The sequence below is a fragment of the Hippopotamus amphibius genome, chromosome 3, assembly GCF_030028045.1.
Source record: "Hippopotamus amphibius kiboko isolate mHipAmp2 chromosome 3, mHipAmp2.hap2, whole genome shotgun sequence".
In the NCBI taxonomy this organism is placed as follows: domain Eukaryota; kingdom Metazoa; phylum Chordata; class Mammalia; order Artiodactyla; family Hippopotamidae; genus Hippopotamus; species Hippopotamus amphibius.
Genome location: NC_080188.1, coordinates 143,483,932 through 143,510,147, shown reverse-complemented (window position 1 = coordinate 143,510,147; position 26,216 = coordinate 143,483,932). Strand labels below are relative to the sequence as shown.

Below are 26,216 nucleotides of genomic sequence, written 5' to 3'. Positions count from 1 at the left end.
TTTCCCTCTCCCCACTGGTAATCACTTTCCATATGTACCAAGGGGTGGAATTGCTGGATCATATTGTAGTTCTGTTTTTAGTTTTTTGAGGAACCTCCATACCATTTTCCATTGAGGCTACACCAATTTACATACTGTTTTCCACTGTGGCTCCAACAGTGTTCAGGGGTTCCCTTTTCTCCACATTCTCACTAACATTTGTTGTTTGTGTTCTTTTTGACGATAGCCATTCTGACAGGTGTAAGGTGATATCTCATTGTGGGTTTGATGTTCATTTCTCTGATGATTAATGATGTTGAGCATCTTTTTATATGCCACTTGGTCACCTGTATGTCTTCTTCGGAAAAATATCTATTCAAGTCTTCTGCCCAGTTTTTAATCAGTTTATTTTATTGATATTGAGTTATAGGAGTTGTTTATATATTTTAGAAATTAGCCCCGTATTAATTATATCATTTGCAAATATTTTCTTTCAATTAGTAGGTTGCCTTTTCATTTTGTCAATGGTTTCCTTTGCTGTAAAAAGCTTTTAAGTCTAATTAGGTCTCATCTGTTTATTTTTTGCTTTTGTTTCCTTTGCCTTAGGAGATGTTGCCACAATTTATGTTAAAGAATGTTCTGCCTATGTTTTCTTCTAGGAGTTTTATGGTTTCTGGTCTTACATTTAGGTTTTTAATACATTTTGACTTTTTGCATATGATGTTATAGAATGTTCTAATTTCATTTTTTAGATGTGCTGTACAGTTTTCCCAGCACCACTCTTTTCTAATGGAGATTTTTTTTCTTTATTGAGACACTTAAGACTTGGGTAGATCAAATAAAATCAATTTCTGAAGGGAAAAAAATCAAAACTCACAATAGGAAACAAAAAAGTTAGCACTGTCTGGGCCTTATCAGAATCCAGAAGATGTATTCTTTTAATTGAAAATTTCATAATTGACCTTTTGATATAAAATGACCTCTACTATTTTCAATTTGTTGTTTTTGGTGTTGAGGTCCTTTGGACAAGCTAGGAAGTCTTCAAACCTTGAGCTGAATTCCATGAGGGTTTAGTTGGCTTTTGAATCGGTTTATCCTTGTCTAAGAGGCAGCAGCAGCAAAAGCACCCACCTTCTGGGCAGCTTCTTTCTTGGCATGATGAGCCCGTAGGACTACCACACCTTCATCCACCTTGGAGCGGAGAGACACGAGGGAGACTCCAGCATGTGCAGCAGCTTGGAGCTAGTCTCCAGCAGCATCCCCACAATCTTCCTCCAGGTCTGAGTGCATGGTCTGGATGAGCAGGAACAAACGTTCACCCAGCATCTGCTTCTGTTCCTGGGTGGGGGGTGCTGTGGACAGCATGGAGGTGGTCAGTAACTCCTGCCCCTGCACATGGACCCCAGGCTGGGGTGCCTGCAGGGGCTGGATGGCAGGTGAGGGCTGTGGACACCAGAGGTGTATTTGTAAGGTGCATTAGCCCAAGGAGCAGAAGCAGCAACAGCAGCACGAGGCCCTAAGTTTTGCACAGCTGTGGGAACACCTCCAGACTGGTAGCTGTCAGTCAGCTCTTTCTGGGGGGCACCAGCCCCACTAAAGTCCATAGTCAAGCACTCTGACCTGACTCTCTGAGTGGTAGTAGGGATGCTGCAAGAGGCTGGAACATTACCAGTTGGAGCCAAATGGCAAAGAGCTGGATGAGGCCCAGACTGGCATATAGCACTTGGCATTCCTTGGAAGCCTTGAGGTCTCCCACCTTGCTGCCAGCTTGGATTAGGCCTCACCTGTGTTAGCTAGTTAGGTGTGTAATATGGAGGACTTCCCTGAGCCTGTGGAAATGCTGGCACAAAGTAGCCCCCAGCTACAGGCTGGAACTGATTTCAGTTGGCATTGGCAGGGAGTGCTCTCATCCCAGCCACCCACTGCATATACTGGTTGGTCAGGTGAACATTTCTCTCTTCCTTTCTCAGGGCCAAGGGGACATACAGTGACTTGGAGCCCATGATGTATCTGTTCATCTCTGTGACTGCTTTGCTTGCCTCTTCAGAGGATGAGGAGCAGACAAAGCCAAACCCTTTGTTTCTTCCATCCTCCAGCATCACCTTAGCACTGGTGATGGACCAAAAGGAGAAAACTCTTTCCTTAACTTCCATCATCAATGGTGTCATCCAAGTTCTTAATGTAGCGATTCACCCCCTGACAGTGACTTATTTGCTCCTGTTTAAGCTGTTCAAATTTCCACTTTAAATCAGCTGGCCATTCCACTTTCTTCTGTGCACAGCCAATGAAAAGTACTTTCCCACTGATTTCTTTTCCATTCATCTCTTCCACAGCATTATTGGCATCCTCATGTTTTTCGTAACTCACGAAGCCAAACCCTTTGGATTTCCCACTGGATCTCTCATCATCTTGACACTTAGGATCTTACCAAACTGGCTGAATAGCTCTTTCAGACTCTCATCATCCACCTCTTCCCCAAAGTTTTTGATATAAACGTTGACGAATTCCTTGGCTTTGGCTCCTGATCTTTTCAACACTTGAAACTGCCCACAAACACTTTGCGGTCACTGAGGAGCACACCGTTCATCTTCTCGATGGCCTTGTCAGCAGCCTCCTGGCTCTTGAAGTGGACAAAGGCATAACCCTTAGAGCCGTTCTCATCACACAACACCTTGCAGGACAGAATGTTTCCAAAAGCAGAAAAAGTATCATAAAATGCCATATTATCTATAGGTTTGTCAGGTTCTTGATGATGTTTCCCATGCCAGGTCCTCTCAAAGAGCGATCCCTCTGAGACCACATGATATGGATTGGTTTTTGCTTAATCACATCAAAGTTCATGGTATCCAAAGCCCAGCTTAGCATCAGCCCACTGCTGGAAGTTGACATAGGCATAACCCAGGGAGCAACGGGTGATCATATAGCAGCAGACCCAGATGGACAGCACAGGCCCTGCAGGACAGAACTTTTTGTACAGCAAGGCCTCTGTGATGTCCCAGTGCAGGTCACCCATATACAGGGAGGCCATGGGGTAGCTGCTGGTGGCAGAATTCATCTCCCCAGCCCCCATGACCCCGAGCCCCACCAGGAGGGCTTCTTAGAGGGACCACACATGACAGAGGGGGCTCCACTCAGAGCCGTGGCCCGCACCACAGCTCACAGGTGAGTGCAGCTCAGAGAAACTGAAACCAACTCCCAGGGCCAAAGGAGGTGGGGGATGGCTCTGACAAGACAGTCAAATTGCAGACAAAAAGCTCTCAAAAGCAAGGCCTTCCTTGAGAGTTTGTAATTCCCAGCTGTACTGGTCTGAAGCTCCCAACTTTAAAAAAAAGAAAAAAAATTAAAATGGGGACCCCCCCAAATTACAAAAATTCTTCCTGTGGCAACCCAGTGGTGCTTATGGAAGCCTCTGGGATGCACATTTCTCTATAAATGTAAGCCTCAGGCTCCCAGTGGTTTAAGATTACAGCAGCCCTGTCACTAGGTTCATCAGTACCATTTTTCTAGATTCCATATATATGCGTTAGCATACAGTATTTGTTTTTTTCTTTCTGACTTACTTCACTCTGTATGACAGACTCTAGGTCCATCCACCTCACTACAAATAACTCAATTTCGTTCCTTTTTATGGCTAATATTCCATTGTATACATGTGCCGCATCTTTATCCACTGGCAGGAATAAAGATGCAGACATAGAGAATGGACTTGAGGACACAGGAGGGGAAGGGGAAGCTGGGACATAGTGAGAAAGTAGCATTGACATATACACACTACCAAATGTAAAATAGATAGCTAGTCAGAAGCTGCTGCACAGCACAAGGAGATCAACTTGGTGCTTTGTGACGAACTAGAGGAGTGGGATGGAGAGTTGGGAAGGAGGCTCAAGAGGGAGGGTATATGGGGATACATGTATAAATATAGCTGACTCACTTTGTTGTACAACAAAAACTAACACAACATTATAAAGCAATTATACTGCAATAACGATGTATAGGGAAAAAAAAAGATTACAGCAGCCCGGGGAAGAGGGAAACCAAATATTTGTCATTTGCCACTTGGCAAGTCCTGGCTGCCAGCACACAGCAGATTCCCACTTCTGGCCAGCCCAGGCCAGCACAGACACATGGTGCTTGGATGCCACTATGGCGGGGAGGTGGGGGGGGGGGCAAGGGCAGAGGCATGTGGACACAGGCACATGAACATGGGCACATGGGCAGCTTACCACCAGACCAATGAACAGGGACTGATGGACATCCAGGTGCAGCAGTGGCAGCGGGCAGGCTGGAGCATGCAAAAATGACTTTTCTGAGGAGGATTTCCTTCCTTCCTTCCTTCCTTCCTTCCTTCCTTCCTTCCTTCCTTCCTTCCTTCCTTCCTTCCTTCCTCTCTTTATTTCTTTCTTTGATTTTAAAGCATTTTTGTTTGTTTGTTTTTTATCTTTTTTTTTCTTCAGGCTGCTAGGCCCAAAACTGGTGGGGGCTGTGGCAACCCAGGGCAGAGCGAGCCAGCACCACTTATTGAAGAGACTAACTTTTCTCCATTGTATAGTCTTACCTCCTTTGTCACAAATTAATTGACCATAAATCCATTTGTTTATTTCTGGGCTTTCTATTCCTTCCATTTATCCATGAGTCTGTTTGTGCCCATACAATACTGTTTTGGTGACTGTAGCTTTATAGTATAGTCTGAAGTCAGGAAGCATGATTCCTCCAAATCTGTTCTTCTTTTTCAAGATTGTTTTGGCTATCTGGAGTCTTTTGTGTTTAAAGATTAAAATTTTAAATTATTTGTTCTAGTTCTATGAGAAATGTCCTTGGTATTTTGATAGGGATTGCATTGAAACTGTGATTGACTTGGGTAGTATGGTTATTTGAACAATAGTATTCTTTCATCCATGAATACGGTATATCTTTCCATCTGTTTGTGTCATCATCACTTTCTTTCATCAGTGTCTTATAGTTTCGAGTACAGATATTTTACCTCCTTAGGTAGGTTTATTCCCAGGTATTTTGCTCTTTTTGATGTGATGGTAAATGGGATGGTTTCCTTAATTTCTCTGATAGTCTGTTATTAGTGTATAGAAATGCAGCAGATTTCTGTATATTAATTTTGATTCCTACAACTTTTCCAAATTCATTGATGAGCTCTATTTTTGTTAGTGTCTTTAGGATTTTCTATGTATAGTATTATGACATCTGCAAACAATGACAGTTTTACTTTGTCCTTCCCAATTTGGATTCCTTTTCTTTCTTTCCCTGTCTGATTGCTGTGGCTAGGACTTCTAATACTATGTTAAATGAAAGTGGTGAGAGTGGGCATATTTATCTTGTTCCTGATCTTAGAAGAAATGCTTTCAGCTTTTCACCATTGAGTATGATGCGTCCACACCCAGTTAGTTGCCTGGCTTGAGGCATCCTAATTTTTGTACCTACATGCTGTTGTATCAGGCTGGGGCTGGGTCCTGAGGCTAACAAGCTAGAATAAGGATTCCAAAATGGCACTTGCCAGCACTAGTGTCCAAGTGATAGAATGAGGTCCCCAAAATGGCTGCACCAGTATCTACATCCCCAGGGTATTCTCCAGTTGGGTTTTGCCTCTCCAAGATCAGCAGGTAGGTCTGATCCAGGCTCTTGTCAAATTACTGCTTCTGCCCTGAGTCCTGGAGCATGTGAAATTTTGTGTGTGCCCTTTAAGAGTGGAGTCTCTATTTCCCTCAGCCCTGTGGTACTCCCACAGTAAGCCCTGCTGATCTTCAAAGTCAAACATTCTGAGGGCTGATGTGGGGCTCAGACCCCTCATTCCTTGGGGAGAACTTCTGCAATTATAATTATTCTCCCATTTGTGGGTCGCCTACCCCAGGATATAGGACTTGACTATACCATGATTCTGTCCATTCTATCTGTCTTGTTGTAGTTCCTTCTTTATATCTTTAATTGTTGATGATCTTTCCTGGTAGATCCTTTAATTTCTTTCCTCGGTGTCTGGTTTTTTCATTGATGGATGCTCTGTAAATAGTTGTAATTTTGGTGTGCCCATGAGGGGAGCGGAGCTCAGGTCTTTCTACTCTGCCAGCGGGGCAGATCTCCACTGCAGCATTTTTTTAAATGAAGTATACAGTAATTAAAATACAATGTTATATTAGTTTCAGGTGTTCAACATAGTGATTCGGCATTTATATACAGTATGAGGTGATCACCAGGATAAGTCTAGTTACCACCTGTCACCATTTAAAGTTAATACAATATTATTGACCATATTCCCTCTTCTGTATATTATATCCCCATGACTTAATTATTTAATAACTAGAAGTTTGTGGCTCTTAATCTCCTTCACCTATTTTTCTCATCCTCCAAACTCCTCTTCTCTGGCCTCAACCAGCTTGTTCTCTGTATCTATGAATCTATTTCTATTTTGTTTTTTCATTTGTTCTGTTTTTTAGATTCCACATATGATTTCCAGTGAAATCATGCAGTATATGTCTTTCTGTCTGACTTATTTAGCATAATACCCTGTAGATCCATCCATGTTATTGCAAATAGCACGATCCCTCTTTTTTTAATGGCTGAGTAACATTCCATTGTGAGGTATACATATATACACACACATATATAGATAGATATAGATATAGATAGATGATATAGATATAGATAGATATAGATAGATATAGATATAGATATAGATATAGATATAGATATAGATAGATATAGATAGATATATGCACCACTTCTCTTTTAGCATTCATCCAACAGTGGATACTTCAGTTGCTTCTATATCTTGGCTATTGAAAATAATGAAGAAACTGTCTTTTTCCTATGGTATATTTTTGCCTCCTTTGTTGTAGATTAATTGACTATATAAGTGTGGGTTCATTTGGGGGCTCTCTATTCTGTTCCATTGATCTGTGTCTGTTTTTGTGCCAGTACCATATAATTTTAATTGCTATAACTTGGTAGTATATTTTGAAATTTGGAAGGATGATGCCTCCAGCTCTGTTCTTTCATTAGACTAATTTGGCTATTCAGGGTTTTGTTTATCTGTTTTGGAGTTTTTGTTTGTTTTGTTTTTGTTGGGTTTTTTTTTGTAGTTCTATACAAATTTTAAGATTATTTGTTCTAGTTGAGTGAAAAATACCATTCATATTTTGAAAAGAATGATATTGAATCTGTAGATTGCTTTGTGTAGTATGGAGTTTTTAATATTAATTCTTCCAATCCATGAACATTTATTTGTGTCTCCTTTAATTTCTTTCCTCAGTGTCTTACAGTTTTCAGTATACAGGTCTTTCACCTGCTTGGTTAAATTTACTAGACAGAAATCATACTTTCTCTCTCTATAGATTTGCCTGTTCTGGACATTTTATATCAATGGAATCAACAATATGTGGTCTTTAGTAAAAAACTTCTTTCACTTAGGATAATGTTTTCAAGGTTCATCTGTGTTGCAGCATTAGTACTTCATCCTTTTTTATGCCTGAGTTATATACCATACCATACGAATGTATCACATTTTGTCTATTCATCTGTTGATGGGCATTGGGTTGTTTCCACTTTTTGGCTATTACAAATAATGTTTCTATGCACATTCATATGCGGGTTATATGAATTACACTTTCATTTCTCTTGAGTATATATCTAGGAGTGGAATTTATGGGTCACATAGTAACTCTATGTTTAACCTTTTGAGGAACTACCAGACTCTTTTCCAAACTAGCTGTACAATTTTACATTCCCACCAATAGTTTATGAAGGTTCCAATCTCTCCACATTGTCTCCAACATTTATTATCTCTTTTTTATGTTAGCCATCTTAGGGGTGTAAAGTGATATTTTAGTGTGGTTTTGTTTTGCACTTTCCTAAGGCTTAAGGAATACATCATCTTTTGACTGATAAAATTTAGAGGAGATGAGTTTTTCCTAATTAGCCATCTCTTAGTTGCAGAGGATGTTTCTTTCAGATAGGCTTCTTTTCATTGAAACAGTTTTTCATAATTTCCAATTTACTTAAAACTTAGGGCAATCCACTCATCATCATTTTTATCTAGGTGTTTCACATACATATGCCCACTGAAGGGCATACATATTTATACCGTCATAGTGCCTATTGCAGTAGTTCTTTATCACATGTAGGTTTTTTTAAATACATAATTAGTAGTAAAGTAATAACACTTCAAAGAAAAGCTGTTCTCATGGGAATAGCAAGCAGCCGTTCTCAGAGGCTGAACCTTCTCAGAATGGCTAGATTTTTGTCATTTAATTTGTGCATGCCCATTTACAATATATATTGCTCTGTGAATAGTAAAAGCAACATACTTCCCTAATGTCCCAAAATATGTAAATTAGAAGTTGTATTTCTTGACAGAAACATGGGTTCTGAGGGAACGGAGAAAGTACATGGATTGAAACAGGTGAAAGACAATATACAAATGGACAATGGCCAGACCACATATAAAAACAGAAATCTGACCACAATCTGCAGCAACCGGCCCAGGAAGCCAACCCATTATCTACAAGTCAGACTTGTAGGAATTCAGACCACTATCTCTGAGAAACAGACTTCTCTAAGAAGCCAAACAATAGCCCCTGTAACAATTGGCCCAAAATGGCTGGGAGTTAATTAATGATTGACAGCTTCTTTAATTTTTATCTCCATCTCCAACTTAAGATGAGCCAGAGACATCTCTAAGCAATGACATAGGATGCCACCCTTCTAGTTAGTCCTCCTAGCCCTCCTACAGCTTCCCCATGCTAACAGCCTCCAATCAGGGCATACCTTTTCCACTGTAAAGTTTTATCACTCCTCTGTCTACCTTTGAATCTCTGCCAAAACACAAATGATGGTGGCTGACTCCCTTGCTGCAGTGAGCTCTGAATGCGTAACACTTGCCTGTTGTCATTTGGTTGGTCTTCATTTATTTCCACTTAGGATATTCGGATTTAATATTCTAACCCAATTTAGAATCTGCTTAACTATTTTCTGGATCCAAATGAAGAAAGTAGGACTCCTGTGACAGTGAATTTATTCTGAGTCAGTCCTATGGAGTGAAAATAGCATGAGGGTTGGAGTTGAGAGACAATGATTGTAATTCAAGCCTGGTGCTAACAGCTGTGTGACTCTGTTCCAGACCTCAGTTTCCCTATCTATAAATGGGAATGGCTGGGGTAAGAGGAGGTAAGTGTACTGTATCTCTGAAATAGCTTCCATTTCTTAATCACAGGATGTTAGAATTGGTCTATAATATTCTTTGATTAATTGCCTCCCCCAATCTTATAATTTCATTCTCATCTAACTAGAACAAATTTCTTGCACATGAAAGCATGGCATTCACTTATACCAAGTGTTTCACAGTATAGTCTTCAAACTAACTTCATCAGAAACCTGGGAGTATTTGTTAAAAACCACAGTTTCCTGGTCCCTACCTGACTTAATGAATCTGGATCCCTGATAAATGGCCCTAGAATCAGCACTTTTAACAAGCTCCCAGGTGATTTTATATTATTAATAATTAATGTTTATTACTATGTTCCTGGATTGTTTCAAATGCTTTATATTCATTGATTCCTATAATCCTCACAGCAACTCTAAATGGTAAAGTTATCCCCATTTCACAAATGGGAAACTGAGGTACAGATTCTCTCTGCTGGAATCACAAAGCTAGCATAGGGGAGGAAAAATTCATTTCCTTCAACCCTCTTAGGGTCCCTAGCTGGATCTGAACATTAAATTGAAAGATTAACAGGAGGAAAGCAAACAAATTTATTTAATACAAATTTTACATGGCACAGGAGACTTCATAAGGAAATGAAAACCAAAGAACAGTTAAAATTGAGTGGTTTTCTATGGAAAACAGTATGGAGGTTCCTTAAAAAACTAAAAATAGAACTACCATATGACCCAGCAATCCCACTACTGGGCATATACCCTGAGAAAACCATCATCCAAAAAGAAACATGTACCACAATGCTCACTGAAGCACTATTTACAATAGCCAGGACATGGAGGCAACCTAAATGCCCATCAACAGATGAATGGATAAAGAAGGTGTGGCACATATATACAATGGAATATTACTCAGCCATAAAAAGGAATGAAATTGAGTTACTTGTAAGGAGGTGGATGGATATAGAGTCTGTCATACAGAGTTAAGTAAGCCAGAAAGAGAAAAACAAATACCGTATGCTAACTCATATATATGGAATCTAAAAAAATGTACTGATGAACCTAGTGACAGGGTAAGAATAAAGATGCAGATGTAGAGCACGGACTTGAGGACAGGGGGTAGGGGGCAAAGGGAAAACTCAGATGCAGTGAGAGAGTAGCATTGACATATATACACCACCAAACGTAAAATAGATGGCTAGTGGGAAGGTGCTGCATAACAGAGGGAGATCAACTGGATGATGGGTGATGACTTACAGGGCTGGGATAGAGAGGGTAGGAAGGAGTTGCGGGAGGGAGGGTACTTTATACTTTATACTTTATACTTCTTCTAGGTATGAATCAAATAAAAGTTCTTGCATATTTCAGGGGACATGACTGAGCTCTCCACATTATCTGTTAGAGCTTCCATCAGTTCTCTAAAGAAATTATCATTCTCCAGGCTCTTCAACATTCTCTTACTTAGTTAGGCTGGAATATGGGCTAAGATTGACAGAACAATTTTCACAAGCATTTTAGCCTGTCCTGTAAAAGTGGTCTAGAGCAGTGCTACCTAAACCTACTACCAGTCTGTGAAAATCTCAGTAGAGAAATTGAGAGTGTTTGAAACATTTCTGGCAATTTGACATTGCTGTAATATCCAAGAGCATGATTTTGTATTTTACAAAAGTATCCATCCACAATGGATCGAATGGTTCTTCACCATATACAATAGATTGAGCAATTACAACATATTTTAGGATATGGGATACTTTTTTCCTCATTGGCTTGTTTCTTAGCCTTTATGGCCTCTGATGAAACTAAAAAATGAGGAAAAAGTCTTATTTTAATATTCTGTTACAGTAAAGATTAAAAATAATTGTTCTATTCAGTTTGGATATAACCAACATGCCTCATCAAACTCCAAACTGTAAATACTTAACCTTCCTCATCAACCATAATAAAAGAGGAATTCGAAAAGTCCAGGCTACTCTGTCAAGGCTCCCTCTGTCCTAATTACATGTCCAGGGATGCACAGTGCTTCTGTCATCATTGGAGGCCAGTATAATCTGGTCTCATCTGGATATGTGCCTGCTGAGTTGATGCGTAGCTTCTGATAAAAAGCTGGCTTGAAGCTGTATGGTTGTATATCCCAGCTACTAAGTAGACAAATGTGAACCTTCAGCTTTGGGCTGTCTGTTTTCCTTCCCTGAACATGGTCATGGAGGCTGCAGACATCTGGCTGTAGAAGCTGGCTGGGGCTGCTCAGAAGAGCTGGGGAGGTGGGTGATGGTGCTTAGGGCAAACTCAGCAATTGAGTCTCTCCAACTTGACATATGGGTTATGAATAAGCAAGGTAATGCCCACTCCTGCAGAGCAGTGCCCAGGCTAGGTCCCTTGCCCCACCAGCTACTAAGAAGCAGTTGCTCTGGGAAAGGTTGATCTCCACCAGTTCTTATACCCCACAGGCTGGTGTCCAGAGTGTCTGTCAAGGACTCTAGCAATCAGTTTGTCTGGTGCATACACAGAGCCACATTCCAGAGCACAAGCCATCCCTGCATTCAGAGTCAGGACTGGTACCAGCAGCTGACACCACATGGCCCAGGACCACCATCATTGCTTCCCCATCCTCCACCCTGTCCAGGACATTATCTGGAGTTGCCCTCAGAAATTCTCAGGGAGTTTTGGAAACCCACCTTCATTGTGCTATCATTGGCTACAAGTTGGAATCCTCTGGTGAGTTTCAGAAAATATTAATGCCTGGTTCCCCACCTCCAGATCTTCTGATGTAATTGGTCTGGTGTACAGCCTTGGCATTAAGAGTTTTCAAAGCTCCCCAGGTGATTCCAATGTGCAGTAGGGTTTGAATGCAACCAGTATATCTGGTAGCCCCTCTCAGTGAAGAAGAGAAGAAAATTACTGCAAGTGTGAGCTCTAGTGGGGCACTCCCTTTGGAAGGGCTCCTACCAAACACACAGTTCTTCCCAAGGTTTTTCCTACCCATAGTTTTGGTGGTTTGCTCATATAAAGGCAACCCAGAGCCCCTCCTGCCAACCTAGCATTGCTGTACCCTCAGCATTTCACATTGATGAACTGAGGGCTTGGATCACTGCATTCCCCTGCTGCAGCTAAGAAAGTAATAACAATACTAATTATAATCGTAATTGTTTTTAAAAGATAAAATGATGCTCTCTGGAGAGTGTTCCAGCTCAGTAAAAATGCCAGCAGCATAGAATACAAACTGTGAAGCTTATAACTCTAAGAACAGCCAGAAGTTTTATTTCCATAGATCTTAAAAACTGCATAGCATTTGCAAAATTTGAAATGATTCACAAGAATCACATACATTTAATTATTTGAAGTTAACTCTGGCTACTTTGTCAATTACTCTTAAGGGGAAAAAACTAGAAAAAACATGTATTAAGGGAAAATGTGTTATTGTAATTCAGTATCTAAAAGGGCCTTCTATCAGTACAGAGAATATTTGAAATGAAGGGCAGATAGAAGTTTAAATTCTGGGCTTACCTCTAAAAAAACTCACTCAAAGGAGTGTACTCAAAAAGAACTTATTTTGTGCCCCTCCAAGGTCTACCCCACCATCTTTCTTTCCCCCCAAACATACATATGGGTATACATATTACACTTTCATACACATGCACGGCAATGAAAAGGTGATTTGGGTAATGTTTGAATTTATGGAAAGCACCATGGTGCTTAGAAAGAGCCAAGGTTTTGGAGTCCTACAGAACTGCCTTTGAATTCTGCCTTTACTACAATCTAAGTGTGACTTTGGACAACTTATTTAAACTTCAAATCTCCATTTCCTGTAAAATAAGAATACTCTCACTTTTCTCACAGCCCCATGCATGGCTGAGTGGAGAGAGAACTAAAATTGAGGAACAGCTTTGATATTAGACAAATATCAGTTCCTTCTCATTCATTCCCTTCAATTCATTCAACTAAAAACAAAAACTACCCTTCACCCCATCTCCTGGTACTTTCTACATTAACATAACTTTACTCTTTTATTACCTTTATTAACATAAGTTTACTCTTCCAAGATATTCTTGACCAAGCAAATAACCTGATTGTTTGTTATAGGAACTTCCCCAAAGACTCATCAACTCTTCAATAGGAAGCATCAACAGATGGTTTGTGGCCTAAGATTTCCTTGCTGCAAAATCTTTGTCTTGCTATTTCCACCAATTCTAAACCATGAGAGACTCAATATACAAATGGAGAATGGCCAGATCTCATATAAAAATAGAACTCTGACCCATCATCTGTAGCAACCAGCCCAGGAAACCAACTCGTTATCATAATAACCAGCCCAGGAGGCCAACCTACTATCTACAAGTCAGACTTATAAGAAGTCAGATCACTATCTCTAGTAAACAGTCCAGGCAGCGAAACAAAAACTCCTGCAGCAGCTGGCCTCAAACAGCCAGGACTTGATAGATAACTGCCAGCTCCCAAATTTCTGTGCCCACTTCCAACTCAGGACTAACTGGAGAAGAAAGCCAAATATGTACCCCTAACCAGTCACATAGGATGCCTTGAATCCAGTCAGCCTGGCTGTAACTTTCTTATGTCAATAGCCTCTAGTCAGGGCACACAGGAATTCCCTCTTCCCCGCTGCAAAGCTTGACCACTCCTCTGCTTTCTTTTGAGTCTGTGACAAATCCAAGTGATGGTGGCGGACTCCTTGGCTATGAATAAATAGTCTTTCCCTCTTCTCATTTGGATGGCCTTCATTTATTTCCACAACTGTTATATTGTGATCCATATTCAATCCTAATTAAGGTCATGTCAGGAAGTGAACATTTTCATGTTTCTGCATACTTATGGATTTTTGAGCAAATTTTACTGGGTTCTGGGTTAAAAGACAAGTCTTGGAAGTTAAAGGGAAGTTGAATGCCAGAGAACTCCAGGAAGACTTACCTCTCTGGAGACACATGTTTACATTTCAAAGGAGGCTAGAACCCAGACATGGAGACATTCCAGGCTTGTAAGTCCCAAGAGGCTTGTCTGCATACCCCCCACCCTTGGACAGTTAGTTACATTCCAAAGGGATCTCCTTCTCCCGGGGAGATTTTGTTTACAGGAGGAAGATTAAGTTTCTCTCCCTCTCTCAGAAGGGGAGTCGTGTTGCCATGTATGTGTCCTATGGAACTTCCAGACTGATGAGTTTGGGGTTCCTCTCTTGTGAGTAAGAATCCCCTTTGTACACACAGGCCCAAACATCTGGCTGTCACTGCATTACCCTAGAAGAGGGAAGAATTAAGGCTGAGGAATTAATATAGTTATTTCTATAAGTAAATAATAATCTGCCCTGATCCAGAAACCTCATGCCTTCAGGATAACAAATAAAGATATTAAAACTTATCAGGACCCCCCTTCCCATATTGAAAGACTTGCCTTGCCTTAAACCAAACTTCAAATTCTTGGTAAATTTTAATCATTCCCTCTGAGAGACCCTACTGTCCAGGCTGTGTTCTCCTTTAGTGCAATAAGCAATAAACTCAGCTTTATCTATCAATGAGTAGTGTTGTTTCAGAAAAACCGATTCCACGAGAAACCAAGCACCACACTCAGAGAGTTGGAGAACTCAGGTTTATTGAGCCAGTGGACCCAGATGAGATAATGCTCCAAAATTCTGGGCCCCGTTTCAGGGGAGTCTTCTCCTTATATAGGTTAAAACATACAGCTATAATTGGTATAAACTGATTGGCTACAAATTACTATAGGTCACAGGCAGTTATGGAGCATGGGAGTTGCTATGGGTTACACACATGGTAGAGGGTCCTAACAGGAACTTGTAGGAGCAGGACATTCCATTCTTATCAGGACTAAGATCACAATTGGCATTCTCATATTGGTTGCAGGTTGAACTTAATGATCGCTTAACAAGTCTATGTGCAAATGGTCTCAAACAAAGGCTTGGGGTGGGTGCCTGTTGAGACATTCTTCCTTTATCTGATCACTCTTAGTAATTCATTTTACTGTTTAACTGAGAGTGGTGCGGTGGCCTTTGCAAGATAGAGGAGAGTAAGCAATTACAAGTATGGATGTTTCAATTTCCTCATCAGTGTTAGTGATAGTTGGGCAGCCAGCATTTGTTACAAACAGTATTTGCTAAGAACCTACTATATGCCAGGAACTGCTCTAGGCACTTGGGCTACATCAGTAAACAAAACTAATAAAAAGCCCAACACTCATGAGCTTACATTCCAGTGGGGTTAGACATAGCAAGGCATGTAAACAAAAGAGGAGCAAAGAGCATTTCTCTCACCATCCAAGTCTACAAAGATTAACCCGGTGCAGTCACTGAGCAACAATGCACTTGGAGCTTCAGACAGAGGAAGTTAAAGACAATAACAGGATGCTCTGTGCTTTGGACAAACAGGCCCTCAGGTAGTTAGATGCATTTCAGGAAGGATTTTAATGAACCCTACCTCTTGCATCTTCCCATACATAAGAAAGCTCTATAATCATTCACTAGAGACACCTGTGTTTTGTGACTAGTGTTGCCGAGTCCAAGCTTGTTCTGCTGGCCGCATGACAGGCCAATGAATCAGAGATGAGGTGTTGAGACAAGGAATATAACTTTATTCAGAAAGCCAACAAACTGAGAAGATGGCAAACTGTCTCCTAAAAAACCATCTTATTGGGCTCTAAATGCCAGTTTGTTTTATAGAATCAGAGAGGGAGGGGCTGTGAGGAAGTAAGGGCCATTAGTCTTACAAAAGATCTCCAGGAATGACCAGCCTTGGTGAGGGGATGTGTTAATTTCAGCCATTCACACAGGTGGGCAGGGCAGATTGTCAGTCATTGGGCTGAACAGAGGCAGTTTAGCCCAACATTCAGGCAGAGGGGCAGTGTTCCCAGGGGCAGGCTATCATGTATGATTACAATAACAAAAGCAACATAAAGCAAAGGTTGAAGTCAAAGAACTAGATCTAACATGGAGTCCGATTTAGCTCTACACGGTAACACTAGCAGTAATCTTTTACCAAGATGTATGCTTGACTGCATGTTATTCCCTAACAAAAATCACATACAAACTAGACTCCTCCCTTACCTCTTTGGAGCAGTTCCTCAGAACCATCTGAGAGGCTGTCTCCCAGGCTAGAGTCCTCAGTAAGACTGTAAATAAAACTTAATTCACAACTCTCACATTGTCCATTTTTCTTCCAGTTGTCAGATGAATTACATAGATTATTGAAGGTGATAAAGTGGTATGGTGTCATAATGGGGAGTGCTTGAGGAGGAGGAGGAGGAGGTAGGATGAAATAATGTGAGATTGAGTAAAAGCTTTGTGGGGGAAGAAAAGTAATTTTCCCTTTACCCTTCTAGGTTCTTGGCTAATACCTCCCTGTAATAAAAGACAAACTAACAGGAGAAAAAAAAAAAACACCAAAGTTTAATAACATGTATACCTCTTGCATATATGGTAGGTAATCAGGAAAACTGAGTAACTCTCTGAAATGTCCCAAGCCATAACCTTAAATACCACTTCCAGCTAAAGACAAAAGAAGATGTTGGGACAGCTATGGGAAAGCCAGTTATCAGGCAAAGCACAGTAATCAAGGGTATAGTTGTTATGTATATCAACTCACTGCCTTCTTCACTGAGAAGAGTTCCTAGAGATTTAGTCATCCTCCTCTTCCCAGTACAGAGAAGGACACGCTTACAAATGGAGATTTCCCTTATAAATGTAAGTGTGTCTTACAAAAGGGTAATTTCTACTTGGTTTTCAGAGCTTTTCCTGTGTCTGCTCTTTCTTAAGAATTGCCAGCTCAGGATAATCCTTATGCCAAAGAAGCATAATTTGGGGTGACATACTCCCCTTTGACTTGAAGGAAGTAAGAGAGCTAACCAGGTGGACATCTAGGTGGAGAGCTTTCAGGCAGAGGGAACAGCTAAAGCCCTGAGAGCTGAAATCATCCTGTGTATCAGACCTCACAGAGCATTCACTTGCTTGCTAGAGTTGCAAGTGATTCTAAAATGCTTCTTTTAACTCTACCTTGAAAGAGGTTCATGTATTTCCATATCTCCAATGCATTTGCAATTCAGTTCCCAATCAGAAATGCAAAGCTATAACGATCCATACCCAAGAAAAAGGAGTTAATAAATTATGCTTGACATTTCCAGATGGAAGATTCTTTACAAGGATTAAACTTTAAGGTGCTTAGGAAACTAAATATTTTATAAGATTTGCAGGAAAAAAAAAAGCCACAAGGCCAAAGTTTTAATAGCAAAAAACAAAGGTGTTGAAATATCTTTGCATTTATAAGTTCTTTTTCAAAACATGAAAAAAATCAGATTTCAGTCTTTACAACACAATAAAAGATTGTTGCTGAATGTTAAAGTGTCCTTGCTTTGGTAGTTTTTCTTTTATCATATTAATAAAAATTAAGTCAGGGTCATAATATGAACAGGCAGACAGCACCTACCCCAGACCCATGCCAAGTAATAAATAAGACCAGTCCTGCCCTTGGGCATTTCACAGCCTCCAGAGAGACACATATGGATAACTAATTGCAATAAAAATGGTAGAAAAAAAACAGAAGGGCCGTTCATTGGAGTCTTGATGAAGCTCATAGAGGAAGGGGTATTGGAGCTAAGATTTGAGAAATAACAATAGCAAACAGGGCTGGCTGTGTGCTGGGCATGGCTCTAAGTGCTGTACAACTCAAAGCTCCCTTTATCTGAACCATACTGCCATGAGATAGAATTGTTATGTCCACCCCCATCTATGCAGTCTGTTTCAACCTCAGACTGGAGAATCTTGCTGCTAGAGAGCAGCAAACACCAAGCAGCTACTGGAGCAGTGATTGAGTAATTCAAGGTGTGTCGTTGAAGCTGGATGCTTTGGCAAAACAGACGATTAACTGTGATTTTACAAAGTGATCATAAAATTTCTACTATCAGGATTTCTTTGGGTCATGGCTATGTCTCCAAACCCACTCCCTGCAAAAGGCCCCATGGGTTTCCCAATAATGAAAGAGCAGGAGAAGGACAACAAGGATAAAAGTTCCTCACACTCATGAAACGCTTTCAGATACCGTATCATCTGGATGACTGCAACAGAGTTCTCTGCCTTCAGTTTGTGCCTACTTTGTGGAGTCAGATCAATCTTCCTAAAATATTGTGGGGGAGGAAACAGTTTTCCTTGATCTGCTTAGGTTCTGTAACTGGGTCTGAAAATTTTTTTTGGTATATAACATTGTATTAGTTTTAGGTATACAACACAATGATTTGATATATGTATACACTGTGACATGATTACCACAATAAGTCTAATTGACATCCATCACCACACGTAGTTACAAATTTTATTTTTTTTCATAAGAACTTTTAGGATTTACTCTCTTAGCAGCTTTCAAATATACAGTACAGTATTAACTGTAGTCACCATATTGTATATTACATCCCCAGGACTTACTCACCTTATAACTGGAATTTTGTGCCTTTTAACTACCTTCACCCCTTTCACAATCACCCCCTGCCCACCTCTCATCTCTGGTAACCACCAATCTTTTCTCTGTATCTATGAGTACTGGGGTTTTTTTAGATTTGATGTACAAGTGATATAAAGTATCTCTCTTTCTCAGTCTGGCTTATTTCACTTAGCATAATTCTCTCAAGGTCCATACAGGTTGTTGCAAATGACAAAATTTTCTTCCTTTTTATAGATGAATAATATTCCACTATATTTTCTTTATCCATTCATCCATCCATGAACAATTGGGTGGTTTCCACGTCTTGGCTATTTTATATAATGCTGCAATGAATGTGGGAGTACATATATCTTTTCCAGATTGTGATTTTGTTTCCTTCAGATAAATACCCAGAAGTAGAATTGCTAGATCAGATGGTAGTTCTAATTTAATTTTTTTTGAGGATGCTTCATACTGTTTTCCATAGTGTCTACACCAATTTTCCTTCCTACCAAAAGTGCACGAGGATTCCCTTTTCTCCACATCCTCACCAACACTTGTTATTTCTTGTCTTTTTGATAATAGCCATTCTGACATGTGTGAGGTGAGATCTCATTGTGATTTTGATTTGCCTTTCCCTAATGATTAGTGATACTGAGCTCCTTTTCATGTACCTGTTGGCCATCTGTATGTCTTCTTTGGAAAAATGTCTATCCAATTCCTCTGGCCATTTTTTAATTGGATTTTTTTCTGTTGAGTGGTATGAGTTCTTTATATATTTGGGGTATTATCTCCTTACCAGATATATGGTTTGCAAATATTTTCTCCCATTCTACAGGTTGCCTTTCATTTTGTTGATGGTTTCCTTTACTATGCAAAGGAAAATTTGATGTAGTCTCACTTATTTGTTTTTGCCTTTGTTGCCCTTGCCTGAGGAGACAGATGCAAAAAGAAAACATATTGCTAAGACCAAATGCCTATGTTTTCTTCTAGGAGTTTTATGGCTTTGGGTTTTACATTCAAGATTATTTTCCATTTAATTCATTTTTGTGTATGTTGTAAGATACTGGTCAAGTTTCATTCTTTTACATGTGGCTGTCCAATTTTCCAAATACCATTTATTGAAGAGATTATTGTTTCCCCCTTGTACATTCTTGGCTCCTTTGCCATAGATTAATTGACCATATAAGCATGGGTTTAATTCTGGGTCCTCTTTTCTGTTCCATTGATCCATGTGTCTCTTTTTTTTTTTTGCCACTATTGTACTGTTTTGATTACTATAGCTTTGTAATACAGTTTGAAATCAGGGAGCATGATGGCTCCCAGTTTATCCTTCTTTCTTAAGATTGCTCTGGCTATTCTGATGATTCATTGTCAGTATATAGAAATGCAACTGATTTTTGTGTATTGAGTTTGTGGTTCCATACAAATTTTAGAATTGTTTGTTCTATTTCTATGAAAAATGTCATCAGAATCTTGATAGGGATTGTGTTGAATCTGTAGGTTGATTTGGGTGGTATGGACATTTTAACAATATTCATTCTTCCAACCCATAAGCATGAAATTTTTGTATATTGATTTTGTATCCTCCAACTTTACTGAATTTATTTGTTCTAACTATTGCCTAGAAAAACCTGGCCTCTGTTCACCGATGCCAAATAGAAATATGGAGACAGAGCTTTGGAGGAGTAGAAAGGAATAGATTTATTACTTTGCCAGGCAAAGGGGGAACACAGTGGCTAGTGCCTCAAGAACTGTGCCCCCCTCTCTGGGGAACAGGGAGAGGTCTTATAGTTGGGGACTCGTGGTCAGGGTTAGGCCATAAGGATCAAGGCAGTAACAGTCTTGCATTCTTTTGATGGGTTGGTGGTGAGGTAAATAGGAATCAGTATCATCAACCTTCAGGTCCGACTGGTCTGGGGTCTGCGTGATTGTGGGCAGCATCCCATCATTAATCATTAACTTCTCGCACCTGGAGGGGGTTTCAACTTCTGCAAAATAGCTCAAAGATATTGTTGTGTGTATTGTTGCTGGGGAAACAGGACCTGCCCCGAGGCTGCTCTTGCCTGTTTCTCCCACGTCTCACGCATCCCCTCCCTTCATTAATTAACAACTGCTTGAATCTGCCCACTGGAACTCCAGGAAGGTCATGGAGGCTGAATGAAGGCTGTTTTCCTATAATCAAAGAAATAGGGGACACAGAAAGGCTTTGTGCCTAGGAGGCCCACAGGGCCCTGCTCGGTGTCACTAACTGTATCTTTGTGGAGTCTTTAGGGTTTTATTATGTCATCTGTAAATGGAGATAGTTTTACTTCTTTCTTTGTGATTTGCATGCCTTTTATTTCTTTTCATTGCCTGATTGCTGTGGCTAGGATTTCCAGTATTATGTTGAATGAGTGGCAAGAGTGGTCATCCTTGTCTTGTTGCTGATCTTAGAGGAAAAGCTTTCAGTTTTTTATTGTTGAGTATGATGCTGTATGTGGGCTTGTCATAATAAATATGTTGAGGTATGTTTCCTCTGTATCCCTGTTGAGCATTTTCATTGTAAATGGATGTTGACTTTTGTCAAATGCTTTCCTTTTTTTTGTCAAAAAGTCTTCCTTGATCTTAGAGTCCCTGACTGGGTCTGAAAATTAAACTGACAAAGGAAGATTTACAGGAGAAGAACACATAAATTTTATTAAATTTTTACATGTACATAGGAGTCTTCACAAGAGAATGATGACCCAAAGATGTGACGAGACCAAGAGGTTTTTATATCTTTTAGACCCAGAAACAATTTGTGATGAATCGGCAAGATAAATGGATTGGAGCTAGGGGTAGTAAATGATGAAGAAGTAACTAGAAACATAAGGTTTGGTTTAATAATGTTTGTTTGTACAGATTTCTTGGCCCCAAATTCCCTGTCTCTAGTGATAAGAATGTCTTCCCATCTCCTGGCACAGGGAGAGTACCTTTCCAGTGGGGTTTTATGATCTGTGTCATAAAGAAGGGCAAGGGGTGCGGAAGGTCAGAGTGACCTTCCTGCTTCTGCCATTTAAAAAAATTCCTTCAGCTTAAGATATTTAATATACCAAGCTGCAGTATTTTGGGGTAGTATGTTCTGAACCCCATTACTATAAATATAAATACCCCCAGAAACTCCCCATTGCCTTCATGATGGCACAGCACTCCTGTTCCTCTGTCATCATGCCTTCACTTACCCTCTAACTCATCTCCTGAACCAGAGCAAATCCATCCTGGACTTCAGCCGCTCCAAACTTCAAGGCCAAATGTGCCCTGCCTTTGTTCATTGGGCTCCCTCTGCTGGTAAACTCTTAACCTGTCCTTCAAGATCTACCTCACATTTGTGAGACCTCTTGCATTTACTTAGTGTCTTAGCTCTACTGGGACATTTCTCAATATGCCTACAACAGCCTTCCTTAGCCTGGAGCTCACCTGAGGATTTTGTAAAAGATGTCAGTGTTTGGGCTCCCCTCCCAGAGATCTGGACTCAGTTGGTCTCGAGTGAGCCCTGCACAGGGCTGCTTTGAAATCTTCAAGGGCTGGGGCTCTCCTATTCATTCTTAGCACTTTCCCCAGTGCCTGGCACAATGTCAGACTTCAATCACAAATCAAGAATTTGTTGAGTGAATAAGATAAGTGGCATTAACAACTGCTCTGTGAGTCAGATACTATTGTTATCCCACTTTGAGTTGGGAAGCAAAGACATTACATGATTTTGCCCAAGATTACTAGGAGTAACCTGAATTTAATTCTTCTGATTCCAAGCCCAGGGCTCTGCTGGCATCTGAGGAGGAAGGACAGCTGCAAAGGAAGGATAGCACCCAGCAATCTGCTTACAGCAGACGGGCTGAAAGAACCAGCCCCTCTTTGAAGGAAAACGCCCCCTTTTGGTTATTTCGATCCACATTTGGGAAGGGACTTGTGCTGTGCTGGTCCTCAGTGACCTTTCTTGAATTTGGAAGGTTCTCTTTAAAACTCATGCTTCCTTAAAACTTTCCCCATCTTCTTGTTTTTAATGAATTATGAGCCATCATTTATTTATAACCCATCTACAGCTGCCTTTATGGGGCAGAAAGTGAACGACTTGCCAAAGTAATTACCCTTTTTATAGACTTAGAACAAACGCTCACAGCCCATTCCTTTCTAAATGGCTGTTGTGCTAGGTTTCTGCTGTCTTGTCTGACCTGCCTGAGTCTCTACACTTATGGTGGCTCTTCCTTAGGATTTTTTTTTTTTTTTTTTCAGTTTCAGCAGTGGCTTTATTCTTGTCTTAGCTAATGCCTCCTGTCTTCTGGTAGGATTATTTTTCTAACTCACAGAAAACTGGCTTCTTTCTGTAATAGATCAAGCATTTTTAGTCAATGGCTGTTCCTTTCCCAACACTGAATGGGTGCCTTAAAACTAACACAGCTTTCTCTGGGAGCACAGGCTCATAATCTGCTTTGCACAGGTGATGTCACTTAGGTGCATAGTTCTATCACCCAGCCAGGCAGCAAGAGGGGGGTCTTGCCATTTATTCAGCTGAGTGCAGGAAACATTAGAGCCTTATTGTGCCAATAGAAAAATCACTAGACACATAAGTACTAGTTATTAATTGATTCAATAGTTGTATTTAATAGTTACATTCCATATTAAGATTTGTAAATATGTAAATATATACACATAGAGCAACACAGTATCCATTCAGTAACCACTTAAATTGTTTCTAAAATGAACTGATCACTGTCAAATTTGCTGTTACCAGTTATTTCATTTATAAATATCCTGGTACTTCAATATTTGCTAAACGTTATTACAAGTCTAAAGACCTCCAAATGCTGAATATAATTTTTAAAGGTTATAGTAAAACAATATTTTAAATAGTGAAGCTAAGAAATCTAGTAGAATTGCAAGTTTATTATAGATAGAATTTCAATGGTCTGGTTTAGCTAAGAAAAAGAGCTTTAAGATAAAGCTGCATTAGACCTATTAGCCAACATTATGCTAGTATTTTGGTCTCTAGCCATAGCTCAGAAATTAAGTCTAGCCTTTTATTTCTTCTTTCCATGTTTACAAGGAAGACTTTGAACTCAGCTCCAGAATTTGCCTGAATATTTACCAGTAAATGGACTGAAAGAGGACTTACAATGCCATTTAGCCTATGAGGTAGTGACTTTTAAGTTTTATTCAGGGATGGTGGTTATGCCATAAAAGCAGCTGTGTGATTTTAGGTGAGTCACTGAGCCCTGTCTTGGCTCAGGTTTCCTTATTGTGAAATGAGGCATCTGTGAATCTATAACTAGAGACTAGAAAGGATGGAGTAATCTGTAGGTGGAAATAAGGAGTACAGATCATATGAAAGATCTGGCACCATATAGAGAAAGTGGGGTGCATGTCCCATTAGGTCCAGTGTGTCTCTGGGCATCTGATCTCACTTGCCCCCATGAGAAAAGGGGATGAGGAGTCAGTGAAAGCAATGGGAGAGAACAGGAGAGGAGAAGGAATAAGGATGGAGGGGGAGGAAGAAAATGAATGAGCAAGTGAATGAATGAATGAATGAATGATGCAGGAAGGTCCATGAGTGAAGGCAAGCCTGATGACGGGGATGATCCTGGGCAGAAGCCACATCTGGCTGAGTCCCTGTAGCCTCTGTCCTGTAACAGTCTTCTGGCCACTTCTTAGTGGAGCCACCCACCTCTGCTCTACAGCCTCACAGCCCTTTGGAAGCTGGAGAAAGTGCCTGGTCTGAAGAAGCTTGCTCAGGGTGTCCAACCCTGCCACTTTCTCATAGTAGCTGTTTTTCTTGAAAACTTTTTGATGATGATTGTAATTTCAAAAATGTGTGTTTGAATGACAGCACTTTAGACAGAAAAGAACTTAAAGCTGATTCATTTCCACCCTTCGATTTTATGGGTGAAAGAAACATGGACCATATTTTATTGCAGCATCCTTGGAATAATGCTTAAAGTATCTGAGGACTTCATAAACACGAGCATTCGGTGATAATGACATACTTCATAGAGTGAAATAGAAGGTGGCCTGTTGATGCCCACTGCTGCTTCTATATTGAATCTCCCCAGCTGGACTGCAAATGTATCAAGGACAGAGACTGTGATGAGCTACTTCTTACTTTTGTACCAAACACATTATCCATAAGCATGTGTATAACACCCCTGCCATGCAAGGCACACACGTGCACGTGCACGTAATGAGCACACGTATGTACATGTGCACTTACACATATCCACCAGAGCTGAAATACATGCACACACATGTATATCTGCACACACATGCACATGTGCACATAGACACACACAGGCATGCACACGTGTGTGCACACACCCTCTAAGTTCAGTTTTCTGTACCAGTAGGTGTTGGGCCCGTCCACAAGCGCTGCATGCCTGACAAGGCCATGAGTGATTTCCCTGGACACACTGATTGTGATTTAAATATGTACCCACAGCTCTTTGAGAAAAAAAAAATCCACACATATTCTTCTTGAATAACATAACCAAGAAGTAAAAAATTATAGTAGGCTCTGAAGAAAAGTCAACTTTGTAAGATAACAAGAAAGTCCAAAAATACTGGTCTCCATCTCATCATATAGCAGTATCTCCAGGGAATTTAGTCACATTTTTAGATCTGGACATCAGTACCCATTCTGATGGGAGGAGAGACACCTTCTTCCTCTAGGCAAGAGAGATGCAAGAGAGTAAGAGTAATAATAACCAAAACAATGGGCAACCTATATTCCATCAACTCCCTTTCCCCAAAGTGATGTTTTCCTTTAGGTGTAGTTGATTTACAATATTAAATTAGTTTCAGGTATATAGCATAGTGATTCAGTGTTTTTACAGATTATATGCCATTGAAAGTCATTACAAGGTAATGGCTGTATTTCCCTGTGCTGTACAGTATACCCTTGTCGCTTATCTATTTTATGCATAGTGGTTTGTATCTGTTAATCCCATACCCATAATTTGTCCCTCCCCTCTTCCTTCTCCCCTTTGGTAACCACCAGTCTGTTTTCCAAATCTGTGAGTCTGTCTCTGTTTTGCACACATATTCATTTGTATTATAAAGTGATACTTTTAAAACCTAAGTCAGGTCAAATCACTGGTCTGCTCTAAACCCTCCAAAAGCTTCCCCTCCCACTCACAGTCAGACCCAAAGCCTTCAAGGCCTGGCATGATCTGGCCTCCGTGACTCCTCTGCCCTCATCGCCCACCACTCTCCCCACCTTCTCTGCTCGGCCCCCTGACTCCTTCCTATTCTTGGGCATAACAAGGCCCCACCCCAGGACCTTTGCCGTTGCTACTGCCTCTGCCTAGAATACCTTTCCCCAAAGCAGGCACATGACTCACTTCCTCTCTCCTTTCAGTCTCTGCCCAAATGGAACCATCTTCTATAAACTAGCACAGCCTCACCCCTCACTCTCCATCACTTTACCCTGCTTTATGTTGCCCGTAGTCCTTATCACAACCCACACTGCAATATCTCCATCTGTCTCCCCTCCCTAGACTGTAACCTCAGTGAGAGCAGGGGTTGTTTCATTCACTCTGGGATCCCCAGGACCCAGCACACTGCCACTGAGTAGTCAATGCCAGTAAGTCTATGTTGAATGAATAAATGAATTTATTAAACATTTGCTATGTGTCAGGTGCTTTTCTAAGT

At 40.5% G+C, this 26,216-nt stretch overlaps 1 pseudogene; it reads right to left on the bottom strand.

The window, feature by feature from the left end:
- Nucleotides 1–1,080: 1,080 nt before the first annotated feature.
- Nucleotides 1,081–3,034, bottom strand: LOC130849447 (polyadenylate-binding protein 4-like; annotated as a pseudogene).
- Between the last annotated feature and the right edge of the window lie 23,182 nt (nucleotides 3,035–26,216).